Source organism: Macrobrachium nipponense, chromosome 35 (genome assembly GCF_015104395.2).
Source record: "Macrobrachium nipponense isolate FS-2020 chromosome 35, ASM1510439v2, whole genome shotgun sequence".
NCBI lineage: Eukaryota > Metazoa > Arthropoda > Malacostraca > Decapoda > Palaemonidae > Macrobrachium > Macrobrachium nipponense.
This window is the reverse complement of record NC_061096.1, coordinates 34,750,049-34,757,548: the sequence shown is the minus strand read 5'-3', so window position 1 is coordinate 34,757,548 and position 7,500 is coordinate 34,750,049. Positions and strand designations below refer to the sequence as shown.

At 35.7% G+C, this 7,500-nt stretch overlaps 1 protein-coding gene across 5 annotated transcripts in view; it reads left to right on the top strand.

Moving 5' to 3' along the window:
* The window catches only part of LOC135208584 (serine/arginine repetitive matrix protein 1-like), a 173,451-nt gene that overhangs the window by 13,476 nt on the left and 152,475 nt on the right, over window positions 1-7,500 (top strand). The window lies entirely within an intron of this gene.

The window sequence follows — 7,500 nt, the reverse complement described above, 5'->3', positions numbered from 1 at the left end:
GCTTTAAAAACAACTTTAGCATAGCCAGGGATCAACGCCATACTGTGATCTTATGTCTATCACATATGATTGGAACATCTTCACAATTACCATGTTTCCCTTAATCAAGAAAAGAGTGAGCTGTCACAAAAGTGGAACATCGAAAGCCCTGACAAACACTCTGACTTAAAAGGATAAATTTATCTTTAATATAAGCCACTTTGTTTATAAAACATAGATATTATACTATACGGACTATAGTAAACTTATCAAGACTATATACATGTAAGATATATGCAAAAATACTCGTATATGCAGACTTGACTAAATATATACACATACATATATAATGCATATATACACATATACACACACATGTGTGAAAGGGTTAGATAGAGAGACAGACAGACACAGACAGAAAGACAGATAGCTATGTATATTTACATTGTACGTATCATATGTGTGATCAAGAACCTAATTACATGTTAATTTCGCAAAAGTTAGGCATCACTTGGAGGCAAAGTAATTAAATTCTTTAATGAGCCTCTTAATGTTCATTTACTAATTAAACTATTCTAATGAGGTCTCTCAAAGGAAAGAAATGAATCGCCTTTTTCCCACGACGCATTCTTTTGCCTGCTTGAGCGACTGAGGTAAAAAGGACTCCTTATCGCCAGTGCAGAGAAATGACTTGTGTATATCAGAATTGTAACCTCTAAAAAATATATATATATTTTACGATTATAAAAGGAAAATATATATGCTATACATACACGTATGTATCTGCGTGTATATATACCCTTCAATGTACTGGCGAGACAGATCGGGAGACTTGAAACGTATCGCCAAAAGAATTGTATCTTTTTCCTTTCTCCCTGGGAAGGTGTCTCCAGGAGGTGTCGCCTAAGGTTTCTTAGCTACGATTTTAGGGTGACGGTGGTAGCCTAGTGATCAGGTCTCAACGGTGGCCGGGAGGCTTAGTTATATGCTGACGTCAATTCTAAACTACTTTCGTTCTGTCATCTTTTCATGTGCCGGCAAAACTCAACCAATCTACTAATGCATAATCATATATATATATATATATATATATATATATATATATATATATATATATATATATATAATATATATGTGTGTGTGTGTGTGTGTGTGTGTGTGTGTGTGTGTGTGTATACTTGTCATATATCTGAGCTCATGGATATGTAGTAAGTATACACCGTCAAAATTCTTTATTATAATTGCATTTTCATTACATTTCCTTCATCAAAAGAAAAAATTTCTCTGTCCTTCCAAAATGTCATTGTTTATGAAACACCTTTTTATGTTAGCCAAAATAAGGCATTGTAAATCAACTTTCTAATTAAACCAGTTAGCAATTAAAAAATAAATGGATATACTCATGGCATTAAGGCATGAAAAGGGTGTGTCCATTAAAAAAAAAACCGTGCTGTTAACACCATTACCTTAGATTAAAAAAAAATAAAATATGCCCGATTGTATTATCCGCGGGTGGCGTTAACTTCATACATATACGTTCTAGGTATCCTAATATTAGTTATTATATGCACCTCTATATGAGTCACCTACTCACCCATAGGAACTTTGATAAAATCTGAAAATATATTAAGAATTCTCTACCCTACGAACCAATCCAGGTTGTGGGCACCAGAAGAGTGGGAAGACCAAGGATTATTTTGACAGGGAAAGAGGGAGGCTGTAGATGAGTGGAGATTTGTGTTTGGAGGCAATAATGATGATGAGACTTAATATCGTTAAGACCCACACAGGAATTGATGCAGACAGAAACAAATGAAGAACTGAGTCTAAACCCAGGAGGAACCTTCTAAGCATGAAGCACGTTACTGCCACATCTACTATACCTACACAGGTCCTGCAGAAATCCAATTCCTACGGGAGAAGCATTCCTCAAACGCCAACGCTTTCATGGGAAACCCTCCTGAAATTCACTGCTGATTGGAGCTGTGATGGAATTTCCACTAAACCACACGGAAACATCTCTGTAACACGCATCTTCGCTTGCATTGTAGATTTTATACATTATTATTATTATTATTATTATTATTATTATTATTATTATTATTATTATTATTATTATTATTATTATTATTATTAATTAAAACAAAAACGGCAGTGATAAGAGATCTACGAAATTGATATGATAAAATCAGTATTATCCACAGTTAATGAGTCTCGACCGGTTGGTGAAGTCCTGAGGTCCACGCCATATATTTTTATTTTACTTTAAAACCTTACAGATACCAACACCACCTATGTGCAAGGACCAGCGCTGCCATAAGGCCGGTTAAATCTTCACCAACCAGCCATCACAATGATTGCTTCATTACGTCGGAGCACTGCCGGACTAGTCTCTAAATGGAAGCACAAACGTCAAAACAGTTTAAACGACTCTTCGGAGCCCTTTCTGGTCTGAAGCTACAGCGATCGCGCTCATTTTGAGCCGATAAATCACGTTAGGCTTAACTTGCGCTGCCTAAGTGACAAGATCGGGCGCCATAAACATCCTCGAGTTCAAAACATCATGTCAGAGACTGCAACATTCAACACAAAATTTGGCTGGTGGATATTTTTTTCAAATAAAGCAGAGATATGATGCGTTTCATTCGCCTTCTTAACATAAGGGAATTGTACTTTATCAAAAAGTGCGTCAAAAGTTAAAGACCTTTTTTTATTGCTTATATACGAATGTGCATGCATGCTTAATAATAATAATAATAATAATAATAATAATAATAATAATAAATAATAATAATAATAATATATAAAGTGTTCGTTGTAGTTCAGATCACACATTAAACAATACAGCCAAAAGGCCAACACTCAACATATTTCTGCCACTGCTACTACTACTACTACTACTACTACTACTACTACAATGCAATCAATACAAGACTCATTGAAGTTTGATTTTGTATCTGTCATTGTCAGAAGGTCCCTTAGGTCCGTACGGGCTGCTCTAGGAGCAAGAGCCCAGGCCAACATATTGCTGTCTTAATCTCGCAACAGCGAACAACTTAATCGCCTTCGTTCACGTATCCTTCTCTCTTTGTATAGACAGCAATTCATTAATCCGTCTGCTTATCCATTAATATTTTCTGTTTACAATGAATTGGTAGACGTATTGAAAATACACAAAGTGAAAATGAGCAATTTCATCGCCTCGTGAAACACGGGAGAAGGCGAGAGAATTTCATATTCCTGGAGAGACAGCAACAAATATTTTCCGTTTTTACTTCACTCTCTCTTCCTGTTTTGTTCTTCTCTCCCCTTTCTCGTGTTACCTCTACGTCTATGCTTGATGATGTCATGGAGTTCAAAAACCAACGAAGAGAGGGACATGAATTCCGGGACAGATTCCTGGAACTCGGCGAGGATCCCCCTTCATAGCTTCTGGTTCAGGTAGCGTACCCAACGTACACACTCCTACGTACGCCACACCTTTATAAATATTGCGGTTTATCCCAGTCTTTTCTTCCTAGTGCAGGTAAGCTACTGTCAAGGTTGTAGTTGGAGGAGGAGGAGGAGGAGGAGACTAAAGCCATACATAACTACGCTACAAGGCAAAGCTTGTATGTCGAGCCGACTTGCTATAGCATGCAGATATGAGGTACTCAGTTTTCGTCAAAGACAATGAAGTAAGAAGAGTGTCGAGGGTCATGTCTGACATTGACGAATTCCTTGAAAGTATTCGTGTCCCTTCCCATTTTTGTGTGCTACTGCTACAAAGTCGCTACTACTGGTGCTGCTATAGCCATCTTCATGTTGATATTCTAAATTACATTAATAATAAATATAAAATAATTCCTGAATTCGTGTTTAAATGGAATGACAGACATTCTATCATTCATCACTGCACTCCACGCGTTCTTAACGGGAAATGATGGAAAGTTTTTCCTTTTCTTCTATTATTAATCTCCATAATACTTTCCCCCCCTCTCTCTCCCCTTTATATATATATATATATATATATATATATATATATATATATAATATAATATATAAAAGTCAAGCAGAAGTCTAAACTTGGGTCTCTCCAAGGCGTTACTACACAACTTCCTTCCTGAAACTTTGAAGGAGGCAGAGAGGCTCCGCACTCGTGCATGTGTTATGCAAATGAATCCTTCACCTTGGCGAGTGATGTCATGTTGCGCGCCGAAGGATTCGCCGAAGGAGCAGACGTTTGCAGGATCAGCACACAATCTTTTCGCTGGAACATCGTGTCCCTCCCTTAATCTGATGGAAGCACGAAGACACCGAGTGCCCTTATTATTATATTATTATTATTATTATTATTATTATTATTATTATTATTACTTTCGTTATTACGAAATGTTCTTCAGTGGCTATGATTGTAGTTTCTACAACTATTACAACAACTGCTATCACTACCGCTGCTACGTCAACTTCTAAAGCATTTGTGCACAAACTGCTGTTTACCATAATACATTCGAAATTATCTTTTTAAGAAATATGTATGAATTTGCTTGTCAAACGTGAGTAGTAAGATATTCAATGGCTGGATGGTTTGTGATTATCCCAAAATTAATGAGGCTTATGGCATAGTCGTTGTTTAGTTAGTTACTTGAGGAACTATCCCCTGAAATTTGGATATTACACGAAAACATGCATTCCCTCACACGGAATGCTATATGTCTATTATTGACACACCGGTCACAGTGTTTCACATATTAGGGGTTATGAAACGCTCCTCACTACATACATGGAAATTAAATCCGGTAAATCCCTAGACAGTGATTTTGTTACTTGGTAGTTAGGAGACGGCGTTGGGTAGCAGCAATAGGGGAGACGGGTATACTGGTTTAGTAATATACTAGACTTGCCGTAAAAAGAGGTGCCAGTCCCTTCAAGAAATAGAGTAATATATATATATATATATATAATATATATATATATATATATATATATATATATATATATGCGAATGTATGTCTGTAAGTGGACAGTATATTTTTTTCTTTACAATTTCGTAAACTGAAATTTCTGTGGGAATAAAAACTTAATGAAATAATTCCCTCGTATTTGAGCGGGACCTTTGTTGAATAATGACCATGAAATAACTCGTTATTTTAGAGAGAGAGAGAGAGAGAGAGAGAGAGAGAGAGAGAGAGAGACCTTACAGACCTTACATCTTGTTCGGGTTGCCCCAGGTCCCTCAGTGTGAGGCATCTCTAATGTCTACCAGAGAGTTGCTAGTACATCTTCCGGTATATTTTGCATCCTCCAATCTTGGATGGTCTGGGATGCAGCTTAGATATTTGTCGAGCTTATTCTTAAACACATCTACGCTCACTCCTGATATATTCCTCAGATGAGCTGGTAACGCATTGAATAGACGCTGCATTATCGATGCTGGTGCGTAGTGGAATAATGTCCTGTGTGCTTTCCATATTTTTCCTGGTATAGTTTTGGGCACTATTAATCGACCTCTGCTTGCTCTTTCTGATATTTTTAGCTCCATGATGTTTTCGGCAATTCCTTCTATCTGTTTCCATGCCTGAATTATCATGTAGCGTTCTCTTCTCCTTTCCAGACTATATAATTTTAAGGATTGTAGTCTTTCCCAGTAGTCAAGGTCCTCAACTTCTTCAATTCTAGCTGTAAAGGACCTTTGTACACTCTCTATTTGTGCAATACCCTTTTGATAGTGTGGGTACCATATCATATTGCAATATTCAAGTGGACTACGAACATATGTTTTATAAAGCATAATCATGTGTTCAGCTTTTCTTGTTTTGAAGTGCCGTAACAACATTCCCATTTTTGCTTTACATTTTGCCAATAGAACTGCTATTTGATCATTGGATAACATGTTCCTATTCATCATCACACCAAGGTCTTTAACTGCTTCCTTATTTGTGATTGTCTCATTATTAGGTCCCTTATATGCATATAGCTTTATTCTCTGTCTCCATAATTTATTGATTCAAATTTATCAGTTAAATACCATCCTATTTACCTCTGCCCAATCATATAATTTGTTAAGGTCTCTTTGTAGCGCGTTCCTATCTTCATCACAAGTAATTTCTCTACTTATTCTTGTGTCATCAGCGAAACTACTCACTACCGAGTCCTTAACATTACTGTCTATGTCTGCAATCATTATAACAAACAGTAATGCAGCTAACACCGTACCTTGTGGCACACCGGATATTACCTTAGCTTCATCCGATTTCTCATCGTTTGCAATTACTATCTGTTTTCTGTTGTGTAAAAATTCTTTTAACTATCTTCCTACTTTATCCACTATATTATGTTTTCTAATTTTCTTCGCTAATATATTATGGTCTACTTTGTCAAAAGCTTTTGCAAAGTCTAGATAAACCACATCTGTTTCGTTTCCGCTTTTCATATTTTTGTATATGTTCTCACGGTGAACTAACAGTTGGGTTTGTGTACTTTTTCCAGGTACAAAACCATGTTGTCCTTTATAAAACAAATTATTTTTTATTAAATGTTTCATAATATTTTTCTTCATTACCCTTTCATACACTTTCATAATATGTGATGTTAGACTCACAGGCCTATAATTATCTGCCTCTAGTCTTGATCCACTTTTGAAAGTAGGGGTAATATATGCTAATGTGTGCTCATCATAAATCTTGCCTGTATCTACACTTTGTCTTAATAAAATTGCAAGTGGCTTTGCGATAGAATGAACTACTTTCTTTAACAAAATAGTAGGGACACCATCAGGACCTGCAGCAGCTCCATTTTTAATTTCATTAATAGCCTGCACAATATCAGCTTCATTAATATCTATGTCTGCTAGATATTCGCTATTTTCGTCCCTTATTTCTATATTATTATCTTCATTATCAATTCTAGGGATGAATTCTCTCTTATATCGTTCTGCCAATATGTTGCATATTTCCTTTTTTTTCATTCGTTAATCTCCCTTCAATTCTTAGAGGGCCTATTTCTATTCTTCTTTTATTCATCTTTTTCGCATACGAGTATACTAGTTTGGGGTTTTGCTTGATATTTACAAGGGTTTTTTTCCAAGTCTCGTTTTTCATTTTATTTTGATTGTATAATCTTTTGTTCTGCATTTTCTATCTTACTTTTTAGTTCTATAACTTTCCATGCATTTTTTTCTTTTGCAAGACCTTTTTTCCACTTTCTGATTTTCTGGAACAAGATCCTTCTGTCTCTTGGTCTGCATGAGTGATGTTTACTTTTCTTCTTCTGTATATATTTATCCTCTATTTTCTCTATTTTATATAATATCTCCGTATTTACCCTTATATCATCACTTACGTAAATGTTATCCCAATCTTTGTTTAATTCTTCATTTATTTCTGACCGTTTTATATTTTTACTGTAGAAGTTGCATTTTCCATATCCTTCCCACTTTTTCATTTCTTGCTTATCTCTGTTTTCACTTGCTTTGGAATGGACTGTTAATTCTATGACATTATGGTCTGAAATACTCGCATTATAAACTATTATTTCTTTAAC